General features: G+C 40.0%; 1 long non-coding RNA gene across 3 annotated transcripts; it reads right to left on the bottom strand.

Moving 5' to 3' along the window:
- Nucleotides 1-1154: 1154 nt before the first annotated feature.
- LOC311112914 lies at nt 1155-5604 on the bottom strand. Of its 3 annotated transcripts, none has more exons than XR_014610935.1 (5): nt 5394-5604; nt 5093-5193; nt 4871-4920; nt 3121-3216; nt 1155-2203 (listed from the first exon to the last, which is right to left on the bottom strand). It is a non-coding gene; the product is annotated as an uncharacterized lncRNA (long non-coding RNA). The 3 variants fall into 3 exon arrangements; XR_014610936.1 differs by having other exon boundaries at nt 5084-5193; nt 5394-5595; XR_014610937.1 differs by lacking the exons at nt 5093-5193; nt 5394-5604 and having other exon boundaries at nt 3972-4920.
- Nucleotides 5605-15687: the final 10083 nt, after the last annotated feature.

Below are 15687 nucleotides of genomic sequence, written 5' to 3'. Positions count from 1 at the left end.
TCTAATATGACCCATGGCCCTTCTAGCCGTCTCTATTTAGAACAAAAAGTATGCAAAAATGCCCACAGTCATCAAGCTAGGAAAGAGATTATTAAATATGTTTAAGTGATTGATAAGACTGAACTAGATCCATGATAATTAAATAATCAATATTGTGTTGCACCTTTAACCAATAGCTTAACAAATGAACAACTCTTACAAATAAAGTACAAAGACAACTTCTGACTGTCTTTAAGACATCCTCTATATCAAATTTCAGCCAGACTGCCCAGCCAACCCGAGGGCTTACACGCCCGACCCCCACCGGTCTAGTCAATAACTCAAATCTCTCCCCAACACAACTTCCTTCCCATCTTTTTTTTTATGTTTGGAAAACAAAAGTTGAATGAAAACACACATACACCTAAACATTAACACACAGACTCCTTTTGTCGTACAGTATTCCATATAAGGCATATGAAAGTTGCACAGTACACCCTTAATCTTAAAACAAATCTAGTGATACTGTACATAACTTGACATTTCTTCCATACATTGTGGGAGGATAACCAAACTTCCAATTAATAGCAATGCATTTATTAGCCACTATAAATGCTACACTGTAAACCCTAATAAGTTCACATAACTCAAAAATTATTTTGTAACAGATTACACAAAAATATTTTAGTGATGTTTTTAAATGTTTTAAGTTTACATAAAATAAAAATTATATTTACAGTTGCCTTAAATTATCTCAATGTTATATTATAAATATTGATATTCCTCAACTTATAATTATGGATTAATTCACTTAAAATTTTCAATATTTTTCAACTCATATAATGTGGGAAATACACTCAAAATTTTCAATATTTTTCAACTCATATAATGTGGGAAATACACTCAAAATTTTCAATATTTTTCAACTCATATAATGTGGGAAATACACTCAAAACTTTCAATATTCTTCAACTCATAAATGTGGGAAATACACTCAAAATATTAAATATTCTTCAACTCATATAATGTGTGAAATACACTCAATTTTCAATATTCTTCAACTCATAATGTGGGACATGCAATCAAAATTAATTCTAAACTGAAATACTGATGTCGGTCCATTACACAATTATAATCAGCGAATAATGTTAGAAAACATGAAAGTGACACCACAGTGACAATTTAACTTTTTTTTTATTCAACACAATGTGCTTTTAAAAAGGCACGAATCAAAAGGAGCTCAGTCAAAACAAAGTGCTTGTCATAAATTAAAACAAAAAAGGAAATGACTCCATAAAAACAAAATGTGTTTTAAAGTACATTAAGTGTTAATAGTTCCATATTCTGATAGTGGTCATTGCTACAGAGGGTAGATTCAGTATTTTCGGTCTCCATATCACATTATTCAGAAAACATTATGATAAAAACTCACAAAGGCTTCATGTTAAAATTCAATAAGATTCTAATTATAATCCATCCTCAACAGCAATAACAACTATTAGAATGTGGAGCCATTTAAAACGTTTTGGCACTTACTGTACCTTGAAGGCTGCAACTAACTTTTTTAAAATAAAACATTCAAATAAAAGTACTGGTTTCTACTGTGCCGTACTTCAACTGGCAACATCAAGGTAAGCATTAGGTCACACAACATTAAACATGTATAGTGCATGAATTCAACAGTCGTTTCCCACAACTACAGTGCAAAAACTTGGGCTTGGCAATACGTCAATGTTGTGATATTTATCTATTAACAATCAATGTATTAAATCTGAGGTAGTAGAGGCAAACAGTGTAACATATTAAACATGAGGTAGAAGAGGCAAATTATTACATTTGTAAAGAGGGGAAAAAAACAAAAAACATCCTCAATACTCAGCTCAACAAATAGTCCATTCTGAGTGATTCACTCATTGAACAAATCATTCTTCAGTGTCAGTAAACGCCCTTTCAGTGGTTTGTTGTCCTCAAGACACATCACAACTTTTTGGATAAATGTGAATGTAAGCTCGAGATTCTTTGGGTACTGTAGGTCTAGTGCATAGACATACCCAAAGAGCAGGATAAATGAGTCAGCCAGGTTTGTGGGACCACTCACAAGTATTTCATCTTCCACGACAATACAGATGCTCTCAGGGCTGAAGAGGGCCGCATCAGTAGTATCATCAGTGACAACTGTCAGGAGAGCCACCGGAGTGTCAGTGAGGTCTGGACCATCTGCTGACTATAAAACACAAATAATACAAAAATGAGTTCAGCCCCTCAAGGATACAAATCATGCTAATGATGTCTAGACATTACGGTCACTTTGCACTTAGACTGCAGCTAAGCTACATGTTTAAACTATTTTCTTTACACATGCTTATTATTTTATGTTAGTTTCACACCTACCTGTAAGCATACTTTTTGTTTAGTGGAATTCTTTATACTTACCTTTTCATTTATGTAATTTCTACATGTCAGTTTGCAGAATAACAACTCAAGGAAACTTCATAAACAGGTTCTGGGGGCTATTCCAGAAAGGAGGTTCAACAAACTGAGCCTAACCCTGAACTCAGAGTTGACTTACCCTGTGAAGTGAAACTGAGTTTTCAGTTACAGAACAGCTGATCTGAGTTAGGTAAGTTGACTCAGAGTACGTTAACTCGGAGTTGAGCTTGTGCCTGACGACTAGTAAAAAGCCATCATCAATGGAGCTCCGATACGGTTATTCACCATGGCAACGGGAGAAAACAGGAAGCAGACATTTTCTGGCTGCGGCTGTTATATAAATCACTGACAGAGTTTCAGATGCAGTCGTCTTTTCATTTTGAATTTAACATCACTTTATTTTATATTAGCCTTTAAGGAAGTGGTTGAATGTTGTTCAATGTTTTATTTTAGGCTATTTTGTTTTATTTAAAATCGGCTGAAAATGAAATATAAAAACATTTTATCTCATACTCAATGCGGCGACAAACTAGAAACACGGACTTTGAAATTACGTTGTTGGAAAAAATACAATTGGCTATACTGATGGTTTTCACATAACCTGCTTTCTGGAATGCCCCTCTGGTTCTCCTATAGTTCTTTGAGTGATGTCATGTTTAAGCTGACTGAATAGCTAAGCAAAGGGATTGATAGTGAGGCCAGTACACTTACATTACAGGTCCTGAAAAACTTGGAGGCATCTTCACGCAGGTACACAGGAAGTGCACGAAGGACGAGGGCCCGTCTCATATTTACATCACGTTGTTCCTACATGGACAAAAAATATCCATTACAATAATAATTACACAAATATCAAAAACATTCATTGTACACTAATTATAGTAAAAATGAAAATGTTAAAAGATAAGCAAGTTAGTTATTAACAAGCAAAGCATCAAAGTTGTGTGCTTATAGATCTGCTATTTCTGTTGTTGTTCTTTGTATTTAACAAAGTATTAATAAAGGGTTCAAGTGATCAACTGTTGACCCCACAGTTGAGATAAAAACATTTAGAGAAATAGCAAAAGAATGACTGTGGAAACACATAAAATAAAACCAATTATTAGTGTAACCCTCTCACCAGGCTCGAATTTGACTCTCACGATATTACCTTATTTAGAATATCTGAACAGCATGGGATATTAGGTGAGAAGGACATCTCCAATAAGAATCCCTATTGTAAACTTGCTAGGGTGAATGACAAATAGGGTATTAACTTCAGATAGAATGATTATAGACTTGGTTATTGTTATAAGGATATGCTTTCCCATGCATTAAATGAAACTGAAACAGTAAATGACTCCACCAATACAACAGACATAAGGTTCAATATCTATATTAATCAAATGTTCAATGTATCACATCAAAAGAAATACAAATTATAAACCCCAATGATTTTTCCACAACCCCATGTCCAAATTATTTGCAAGCTTGCTTAAACCCTGGGCGCGCGTTGGAGCTCATAAAAAAAATGACGACATACATAAAGTCCCGAAGTCCACCCCACATTTGTAGTTACTCACTACTTGTAGATAATGCCTCAGCAAAATATAGTAGTTCCGTGCAGGTGTCCTCACAAGATCCACCGCGAACACAGCTATCAATGCAGCCAGTACTCCGTAGCAGAAACAGACATCCGTTGGAAACCCGAACTGATCGTCACAAGCAATTCTCTCCGAGTCTTGCACGATGCTAGGCTAACCTCTAGGACACATGTGTCAAACTCATTCCACGGAGGGCCGAGTGGCTGCTGGTTTTCGCTCCTCCCTTGTCCTTGATTGATGAATTAAGGTCACTAATTAGTAAGGAACTCCCCACACCTGGTTGTCTAGGGCTTAATTGAAAGGAAAAACCAAAAACCTGCAGACACTAGGCCCTCCATGGAATGAGTTTGACACCCCTGCTCTAGGATGTCGAATGTCTCCACAATGCGACGGCAGCTTCAGTCTCCACTTGGTCTTTCTTAACTAAATAATAAACACTCTCTTATAGAAATAAAATCAGGATTTCCCTTAAAAAAAACTCTGTAGGTATGGTTTTGTTCTCTCTTTATCGTTTCCTTTGGTCGTTTTTCCTTCACCAACCCCACTAACGTCTCTCCTCTCCCTTCTTTCAACTTTTCCCTCCCTTTTCTTTCCCGGCAACCAGTCCACTCTCCCATTGGCCACAACTTAACAAGTTAGCTCATTGGTCAAAACTTTAACGAGATACGTGGGAAATTTAAACTTAAAAGTAAACCAACCTATTCACTTGTAAAAAAAATTTAAAACATTGCTTCAAAAGAAATGCATTAATGACATTACAAATCAGGAGCTATTCGATCACCTTTTAAATCTAATACCAATGAATTATAACAAATACACTCTATACTTGGTTTTAGGAATGTATTACATTAGTAACACTATTTCATAATACATCCTACCTGAACTGTTAAAAGGATTTCGAGATGATCTCACAACCACACACTTGAGCCTAGGAAGAAATACAAACACAGGCCTGGTTAGCATCATGATAACACACTCACATTATGTTGTTTAGCATTGTTCGTTTCACGCTAGCACACACGTACACACAGCTCGATAACGTAAAATATTTACTGTGTAAGGCAGACACTTATTGAAATAAGGATACTCACAGTACGCACTTGCATTACCGGCGAACAGCGAAAACTCATGGACCTTGCTCCACCGTCAATATCCCGGGCAAACATGCATTATGGGAAATGTAGTTCATCCAGGAAACCTGCTGATAACGTTATACCGTTGTAAGATGAAGTAACGTAACGTATTTATCACATATTTAACAACTTCTAAAGTTACAATTACTTGGATTTTTACACTATTTACAACGAATATTCACTGTGCACATTGTACAAATGTATTCCCAGTTCCACATTTAAGACTATCGAAATTCAATTGAAAAAAAAAAAAAACAGAGTTACTTACCAAATCAGAGGTGATGATAAGATGGCGCTTAAGAAAACGAGGGCAATAAGACTAATGATAAAAACGGAGGTGGTGGTGGTTTCAAGCGGGCAGCATAAAAGTGCGCATTGCAAACAAATTAAAACAAATTAAACTGTGTTCCACATCCACACGGGCGGCCAAAACATCCCCGCATCTCGGCTAAATTCAAGATGGCTGACTCAGCTTTCCTGAGAGAGAGATGACCCACCCACCAGAACGTCATGACGTCGATAACGTCATGACACTACCTAAACTTTTTGAGCGTTCCACACAAATTACCTATAAAATATTGAGCCCTCTTCAATTAAAGTGGCATAAATCTCAACAGAGCTCAAAACTTTATAGTTTGGTCAACTGCATAACGACATTTGACTGTTATGACCTTATTACTTATGAGCTAGTACAACTGTTTGGGAATACAGTGTAGGTTACACAGAGTCTTCTGATAACAGTCTCCAGTATCAACATTTCCAAGCAAACAAAAACAGGGAGAAGAGAGAATCTGTAGACATTCTGAGATAAAAGAACATACTCTTTGCCAGAATTCAGCCAGCCTTCAAAAGACCACAACATAGGTCCCCTTTTGTGATTTTCACCTCCAGCAGAATAATATAATTTCTGAGTGCATGATATTCAGTTTCACTGGCATATAGTACGTTCTATGGATGGTCTTAAACTGCAGTAATTTATGTCTGAGATTATATGAACATGACTGGGCATTCTAACATATCTGTATCCATTCATCATCATCAATAGCTTTAAGCTTAAGGTGCTGTTCTGTAGCTACAGTGGGTCTACCCATCAATTCAAGATGGAACTTTGTATCATTCACTAAATATACTGCAAAATTCACCTGACCTCCGTAGACGGGTCTTCCCTGGCTGTCTGACCCTGCTGGGACCCCTGTCACAATCTGATCCTGCTAAAACATGATGAGCATAGTGGTGTGTACTGACTGCACTAGAGGGCTGCAGTTCCCCGGGATGACTGCGGGACCTGCGGATCCCGACAGAGATAATTGCGTCGCGGTCGGCATTTGTCATGCTGCAGCCGGGAGCGGGCGGTCAGACAGACTACTTTATGATGAAAATATTTGTGTTTTCCCACAGATTATTTTAAAACGGTCCTCTTTCTGCTTTGTATGCGTTAGCCTACCGATTGTATTAAAAGCACATATTTTTCGCATTATTCACACACTCAGAATTCTCTGCTTCAACTTCAGATTCAGATCAACTTTATTATCCCACCAGGGGGAAATTCATTTGGTCATGTGCTTAAAAAGACAGTACATAAAACATGAAAACACAGAAACTACACAAAATAATTCATTCAAAGTGCTATAGCTACACAATTTAAGTGAAAGTGCAATATGCTGTATACTCGAGGGACCAACAGACTATTATACAGCCTAATGGCTGTTGGAATGAAAGAGTACCCATATCTATCGTCTCTTTCCACTTGTCCGGCTGCTGCTGGGACTGAATTGCGGAGAATCACGTGGCAGTTAACTTGAATATGAAATTAACTAAAATATGATTAGACTTTAGTTTACTACAGTGTCTGTAAATAAATATTGATATAATGAAAATAAGTGGAGGGCGCTCAACCAACGTGAGTCGAAGCGCAATCATAATAATATGCCATTTAGCAGACGCTTTTATCCAAAGCGACTTACAATCATGTGCGCATACATTTTTACGTATGGGTGGTCCCGGGGATCGAACCCACTACCCTGGCGTTACAAGCGCCATGCTCTACCAATTGAGCTACAGAGGACCACATGATTGAAAAGGAAAATGCACGACGCACACATAGGTTAGGCTACTATGGTGAGCGAGCTTTGAATCTTTTCATTTTCAATAAGTATGGATTACCCATTTATTTGTCTCTGCCTGCAAATCGTCCTCCTAAAAGGTAGGCTATATCCTATAGGACTATGCAAAACGTAGCAAGTGTCGCTGTCATAATTCTTGATGCCTCAAATTCAGTAGCCATACCTGCGAGATCAGCTGCGCGTGTGGTCTCAATTAAATGATTAGGCTATAGTTTACTACATTGCCTAGAAATAGGCCTAAATATTGATCACCCATATTTCTCCGTCTGAAAAGCTTCCCACTCCTAAAAGGTAGGCTATACAAATAGCTCAAGAGAAAGTGCAAGTCTCTCCAATTCTGCTTTCTTCAAACTACATCTAGCATTACATTTTACATTTGAGTCATTTTAGCAGACGCTCTTACCCAGAGCAACTTACAGTTAGTGATTGCATACATTTTCATACTGGCCCCCCGTGGGAAACGAACCCACAACCCTGGCGTTGCAAGCTCTACCAACTGAGCTACACGGGCCGAGCAAATTGGCTGATATAGCCCAGTAATATAAGGACCATGTGAGAATATCAGGTAATTTAAAAATTTTCTTAAGTTATTTTTGCGCATTTGATATTGCCAATAGGGCGCAAAATTGCTGGCAAGTGAGCTGCGTCACATACGCCTAAAATAACATTGCGGGACTGCGGTTGGGTTTGGGACGAGTTCTTGCTGTAACGTGTTGGAGTCGGACAGAATGCCAGCGTATGCGGGCGGGAGCGGGATGAAGAAATCAGTCCCGCAGACCTCTACTGTGCACTATGACAGTGACGCCTGTAACTTTAGATCTGTTTATTGCTGTGTCTGTGAAAAGTAGGGAATTAGCTAGGGAAACTGACAGATCAATAACGTTACATTGACATACTGACTAATACAACTCACGTTGCACTAAAAAAACGTCAGAATATCAACCTTCAATCGTTTGGCCGATGGTTTCATCTTTTGATTCAGGTCTAGTTTGATTGAGGCAAAAATAATAGCTAATGTAAGCCAACTTTTGGACAGCTCTCTCTCTCTCTAACAGTACATCAACTGGCGAAAGCTTGCCAAGTTCATTTACTTCTGAAACATGACAAAACAAAGGCTACAAAACATGTCCATACAAACAACTGCTGGTAGATAGCGATATGAGGTGGCTATTATTATTATCTGCCAGATAACTAGAGGCTAGAGCTGACCTAGCTGTGGTAGCTACTCACTAGCGTAGCTTATTCATTCACCTCATTCACCTCAGTCCAGAGGGGATGAAACATTAGCTAATGTTACATGTCAGTTAAAATACTAGCTCAGCACTGTGAATAAATACTACTTTCGTTTTTTTTCTGTTAAGTTAAACAGCAGTTACATTGCCAGCTACATCAGTCAACTAGAGTAGCCAGTTTCTGTTCCTTTTACAAATTGGTGAAAGAGCGCAACGCCTACAATGAAATATGATCAAAATCTTTGCCTTTGCACAGCCTGTCAGCCTGCTCTGTGGTGTCCTAAATCCAGTCAGATGAACACTCCAAACAGCCTACCTGACCGCTCGGAGGCGTCCGCATGGTCCTAAAGCACACCTTCGCCTATCTTGTATCACTTTCTAATTATAAAACTGAGGGGGGGACAAACATGCAATTTCAGAATGTATGTCCCTCCCCGTCCCCAGTGAAAGTTGCGCCCCTGAGTTCTTCGAAGAACCCCCACTAATTGTTCCACAAATAACCTTTTGGGGTTCCTTTTTTAAATAGCAATTTAAAAAAACAATAACAATCTTTTAGTTGTCGGTGTTAATTATGATTTTAGTAGCAAAGCAGAATAAAAAAATCTAAATATGAGATACACTCCCAGGCCCAAGTCCAATAGGTAGGCTAAATCCTCTAGCGTGTTGATGTTGATGTCCTCTGTAGGCTATCCGTAGACAGAATGATTTTGCAGTGCATGGTGATCGAACAGGTTTCCTGTTATATTCAGAGGTGTAGGGAGGGTGATGTCTGAATACAAAAAAACAAAATATACAGATAATTAACAAAACGGGCACGCGACAGTATTCGTATGTTGTTTTTTGTGGAAAAAAATATGTGAATGAAAATATATTCAGAGATGTAGGGAGGGTGAAGTCTGAATACAAAAAAAATATATACAGATGATTAACAAAACGTGCATACGACAGTATTCATACTGTATGTGGGAAACAATTATGTGAATGAAAAAAACGTCAGTTTTGACAACGTGTTCCTACATATACCTGGTCCATAATGTTGAGGACTCTGGGATCTTAATTGTAGATGTAGATGATTTTTAATTGTAGATGATACATGTGATCTGCATAACATTAAGAGACAAACCAATACCAATTGTACATACCTTTGTGTGCCTCCTCATCACTATACCTGCAGACACAAACACACACAAATAAGTGAGCAGTTCAGTCATTTATCTGCGCCCAATGCAGCTATTGCCTTTAACATATTCTTAACTCTTTGTTGATTCATATCCATTGAATTGCATCCATTTTCTGTTTAACAAAAAAAGAAAGGGCCTCCCGAGTGGTGCAGCGGTCTAAGGCACTGCATCACAGTGCTTGAGGCATCACTACAGACCGGGGTTCGATCCCAGGCTGTGTCACAACCGGCCGTGACCGGGAGGCCCATAGGGCGGGGTTTGGCCGGGGGGGCCTTTACTTGGTTCATCGCGCTCTAGCAACCCTTTGTGGCGGGCCGGGCACTTGCAGGCTGACTTCGGTTGTCAGTTGGACGGTGTTCCCTCTGACACATTGGTGCGGCTGGCTTTCGGGTGGGGCGGGTGTTAAGAAGCGCGGTTTGGCAGGTCATGTTTCGGAGGACGCATGACTCAACCTTCGCTTCTCCCGAGCCCGTTGGGGAGTTGCAGCGATGAGACAAGATCGTAATTGGATATCACAAAATTGGGGAGAAAAGTCAAATAACACATTCATTTGCACCAATATGAAAAGATAGAAGGTACAGTATCATAAAACAATATCAATTTAGATCATAAAGGGAGAAACATTAAATTGAGATCTTTCAGTTAAGTGCATGCACCTACTGTCATCTTAAATTCAAATCAAAATATTTCAGTTGGGCTGTTAGATTCCTGAAAGAAGCCCCAAGAACTAAAGCGGTTCCTCGATGTACCCCACCTCCTACAGGGTTCTTGGAATAACCTTTTGGGGGCTAAGGTTCTTCAAGGAACTTTGAGGATCTTAGAAGAACCCTAGTTGAACCCCTAATTTTTTCACCAGTCAAAAGTTTGGACACATCTACTCATTCAAGGGTTCTATATATTTTTGCTATTTTCTACATTGTAGAATAGTAGTGAAGACATCAAAACTATGAAATAACACATATGGAATCATGTAGTAACCAAAAAAGTGTTAAACAAATCTAAATATATGTTATGTTTGAGATTCTTCAAAGTAGCCACCCTTTGCTTTGATGACAGCTTTGCACACTCTTGGCATTCTCTCAACCAGCTTCACCAGGAAAGCTTTTCCAACAGTCTTGAAGGAGTTCCCACATATGCTGAGCGCTTGTTGGCTGCTTTTCCTTGACTCTGCGGTCCAACTCATCACAAACCATCTCAATTGGGTTGAGTTCGGGTGATTGTGGAGGCCAGGTCATCTGATGCAGCACTCCATCACTCTCCTTCTTGGTCAAATAGCCCTTACACAGCCTGGAGGTGTGTTGGGTCATTGTCCTGTTGAAAAAAAAAAAGATAGTCCCACTAAGCCCAAACCAGATGGGATGGCGTATAGCTGTAGAATGCTGTGGTAGCCATGCTGGTTAAGTGTTCTTTGAATTCTAAATAATTCACCAACAGTGTCACCAGCAAAGCACCCCCACACAATCACACCTCCATGCTTCACGGTGGGAACCACACATGCGGAAATCATCCGTTCACCTATTTTGCGTCTCACAAAGACACAGCGATTGGAACCAAAAGTCTCTTCTTATTATTGGTGTCCTTTAGTAGTGGTTTCTTTGCAGCAATTCGACCATGAAGGCCTGATTCACGCAGTCTCCTCTGAACAGTTGATGTTGAGATGTGTCTGTTACTTGAACTCTGTGAAGCATTTATTTGGGCTGCAATTTCTGAGGCTGGTAACTCTAATGAACTTATCCTCTGCAGCAGAGGTATCTCTGGGTCTTCCTTTCCTGTGGTCCTCATGAGAGCCAGTTTCATCATAGCCCTTGATTATTTTTGTGACTGAACTTGAAGAAACTTTCAAAGTTCTTGACATTTTCCAGATTGACTGACCTTCATGTCTTAAAGTAATGATGGACTGTCGTTTCTCTTTGCTGGCATCATTTTTATGGATATATAAAACTAAACTAAGTGCAGCTAGTTTGCAGTCTTTCCAGCTTCAGTTTGAAGTGATTGTGTTAGCTGTGTTGTTGGCTAGCTCCTCTGAACAACAGTGTCCTGACGAGTGAGCACATTTTCTATGCCGGGCAAAATCGCACCTCATTAGCTCATTGTTATGGATGTCTCCAAATAAATGTCACTAGAAAACACCTTAAACAAATGCAAATGCAGCTACTTTGCTGTTATTCTGGATGCACTTTTTGACGTGACTGTAAATTAGCCGTAGTTCCAATTCATCCCAAAGGTGTTTGATGGGGTTAAGGTCACGGCTCCATGCAGGCCAGTCAAGTTCTTCCACACCGATCTCGACAAACCATTTCTGTATGGATCTCGCTTTGTGCACGGGGGCATTGTCGTGCTGAAACAGGAAAGGGCCTTCCCTAAACACTTTTTTGGTTACTACATGATTCCATATGTGTTATGTCATAGTTTTGATGTCTTCACTATTATTCTACAATGTAGAAAATAGTAAAAATAAAGAAAAACCCTTGAATGAGTAGGTTTGTCCAAACTTTTGACTGGTACTGTATATATATTTTTTATACCTACAGGGGTCCTAAAATTCCAAATCAAATAGCTAAATGATCCATGGTACTATATGATCATCTTAAAACAATTCCATATTTTAGCATAGTAGAACATATAATGGAGTTATTATAAAGTGCTACCAAATATTCCATTGTTAGTAACTGATTTAGCGATTCAGGTTAGTCTTCACACTAGTATTTTCTCCCCAATTGTCAGCTTTAACCTACCATGTCTCTGCTAAGGGGTCTAGGCCTTTATGGCACGATAGAGGAAGAAGTGTGTTTGCTCAATGACTTCTCTAAGGGCTACAGGTCTTAAGGTAGTTGACTACGCAAGTCTAACTACCTATAACCAGAGTCTTCCATTTAGACACCATTGCTTTCAAAGTCTTGAGACTTGTCGAATGCATGAGAGGCTATAATGCAACACCTGTTTTCTGTCACACACATCACATTACTGTAGCATGATTATGAACTAGCACTTTGGCAGCCCCCCTTTGCTAATACACCCACACACACACACACACAGTGGGAGTCATTACTGAGGAATGGTATTTACATCACCTGACTCACAGCAGATCACCTGGTTGACTGATGGTGAGTCAGTCACATGGTTTATGTGTGTCGGTGTGGCAGTGCAACCTAACCTCAGATAACGCTCTCTGATTGGTGGCACTTCCAGTTTTGGGACAACACAACGGATATGTGCAGTGACAACCCACAAATTGTATATGTGTCAGTGCTTAATTTGAAACGGATCCTGCCGGAACAGGATCCGGCACCTCTCAGTTTTGGACTGTTTAGTTCCGGAACCTACACTACCGGTCCAATGTTTTAGAACACCTACTCATTCAAGTGTTTTTCTTTATTTTTTACTATTTTCTACATTGTAGAATAATAGTGAAGACATCAAAACTATGAAATAACACATATGGAATCATGCAGTAACCAAAAAAGTGTTAAACAAATCAAAATATATTTTATATTTGAGATTCTTCAAATAACCACCCTTTGCTTTGATGACAGCTTTGCACACTCTTGGCATTCTCTCAACCAGCTTCATGAGGTAGTCACCTGGAATGCATTTCAATTACCAGGTGTGCCTTCTTAAAAGTTAATTTGTGGACTTTCATTCCTTCTTAATGCGTTTGAGCCAATCAATTGTGTTGTGACAAGGTAGGGGGGCTATACAGAAGATAGCCCTATTTGGTAAAAGACCAAGTCCATATTATGGCAAGAACAGCTCAAATATGCAAAGAGAAACGACAGTCCAGCATTACTTTAAGACATGAAGGTCAGTCAATACGGACAATTTCAAGAACTTTGAAAGATTCTTCAAGTGCAGTCACAAAAACCATCAAGCTATATGATGAAACTAGCTCTCATGAGGACCGCCACAGGAATGGAAGACCCAGAGTTACCTCTGCTGCAGAGGATAAGTTCATTAGCGTTACCAGCCTCAGAAATTGCAGCCCAAATAAATGCTTCACAGAGTTCAAGTAACAGACACATCTCAACATCAACTGTTCAGAGGAGACTGTGTGAATCAGGCCTTCATGGTCGAATTGCTGCACAGAAACCACTACTAAAGGACGCCAATAAGAAGAAGAGACTTGCTTGGGCCAAGAAACACGAGCAATGGACATTAGACCAGTGGAAATGTGCCCTTTGGTCTGATGAGTCCAAATTTGAGATTTTTGGTTCCAACTGCCGTGTCTTTGTGAGACGCGGTGTGGGTGAACGGATGATCTCAACATGTGCATTTCCCACCGTAAAGCATGGAGGAGGAGGTGTTATGGTGTGGGGGTGCTTTGCTGTTGACACTGTCTGTGATTTATTTAGAATTCAAGGCACACTTAACCAGCATGGCTCCCACAGCATTCTGCAGCAATACACCATCCCATCTGGTTTAGGCTTAGTGGGACTATCATTTGTTTTTCAACAGGACAATGACCCAACAAACCTCCAGGCTGTGTAAGGGCTATTTTACCAAGAAGAGAGTGTGCCTACAGAGTGTGTATAATGGCGCCGGAGGGGACGGCTGCCATTTTATGGGTTCTTAACCAACCGTGATATTTTGTTTGTTTTTCGCATTGTTTGTAACTTATTTTGTACATAATGTTGCTGCTACTGTCTCTTATGATCGAAAAGAGCTTCTGGACATCAGAACAGCGATTACTCACCTTGAACTGGACAAATAATTGTTCTTTAATGAGTCGGACGAGAGGGATTTGCTCCAGACACCCAACAGGGCCCTCATCCCCGTAATTCGCAGTAGAAAGAGACAAAGATATCGCGGAAGGAGATCGGGGTGCCTGGTAAGGAGCCGGCGACGAGTGGCTAATCTGCCTTTGCCATCGGTACTATTGGCCAATGTACAATCACTTGATAATAAAGTGGACGAACTACAAGCACGTTTATATCCTACCAACGGGACATTAAAAACTGTAATATCTTATGTTTCACCGAGTCGTGGCTGAGCGATGACATGAAAAACATACAGCTGGCGTGTTATACACTGTATCATCAGGATAGAACAGCAGCCTCTGGTAAGACAATGGCTGGCGGTCTATGTATATTTGAAAACAACAGCTGGTGCACGATATCTAAGGAAGTCTCGAGGTTTTGCTCGCCTGAGGTAGAGTTTCTCATGATAAGCTGTAGACCACACTATCTACCAAGAGAGTTTTCATCTATATTCTTCATAGCTGTCTATTTACCACCACAAACCGATGCTGGCACTAAGACCGCACTGAATGAGCTGTATATGGCCATAAGCAAACAGGAAAACACTCATCCAGAGGTGGCGCTCCTAGTGGCCGTTTACCTCATTTTCTAAATGTGCAACCAGAGGGAAAAAAACTCTAGACCACCTTTACTCCACACACAGAGACGTGTACAAAGTGCTCCCTCGCCCTCCATTTGGCAAATCTGACCATCATTCTATACTCCTGATTCCTGCTTACAAGCAAAAACTATAGCAGGAAGCACCAGTGACTCGGTCAATAAAAAAGTGGTCAGATGAAGCAGATGCTAAGCTACAGGACTGTTTTGCTAGCACAGACTGGAATATGTTCCGGGATTCTTCCGATGCCATTGAGGAGTACACCACATCAGTCACTGGCTTCATCAATAAGTGCATCGATGACATCGTCCCCACAGTGACTGTACATACCCCAACCAGAAGCCATGGATTACAGGCAACATCCGCACTGAGCTAAAGGGTAGAGCTGTCGTTTTCAAGGAGCGGGATTCTGACCCGGAAGCTTATAAGAAATCACGATATGCCCTCCGACTAACCATCAAACAGGCAAAGCGTCAATACCAGACTAAGATCGAATCATACTACACCAGCTCCGACGCTCGTCGGACGTGGCAGGGCTTGCAAACTATTACAGACTACAAAGGGAAGCACAGCCGCGAGCTGCCCAGTGCACGAGCCTACCAGATGAGCTAAATTACTTCTATGATCGCTTCGAGGCAAGTAACACTGAAACATGCAAGAGAGCATCAGCTGTT

The sequence above is a fragment of the Coregonus lavaretus genome, assembly GCF_964263955.1.
Source record: "Coregonus lavaretus genome assembly, chromosome: 39".
Classification (NCBI taxonomy): Eukaryota; Metazoa; Chordata; class Actinopteri; order Salmoniformes; family Salmonidae; genus Coregonus; species Coregonus lavaretus.
The sequence above is the reverse complement of the archived record's forward strand: the minus strand, read 5'-3'. Positions and strand labels throughout refer to the sequence as shown.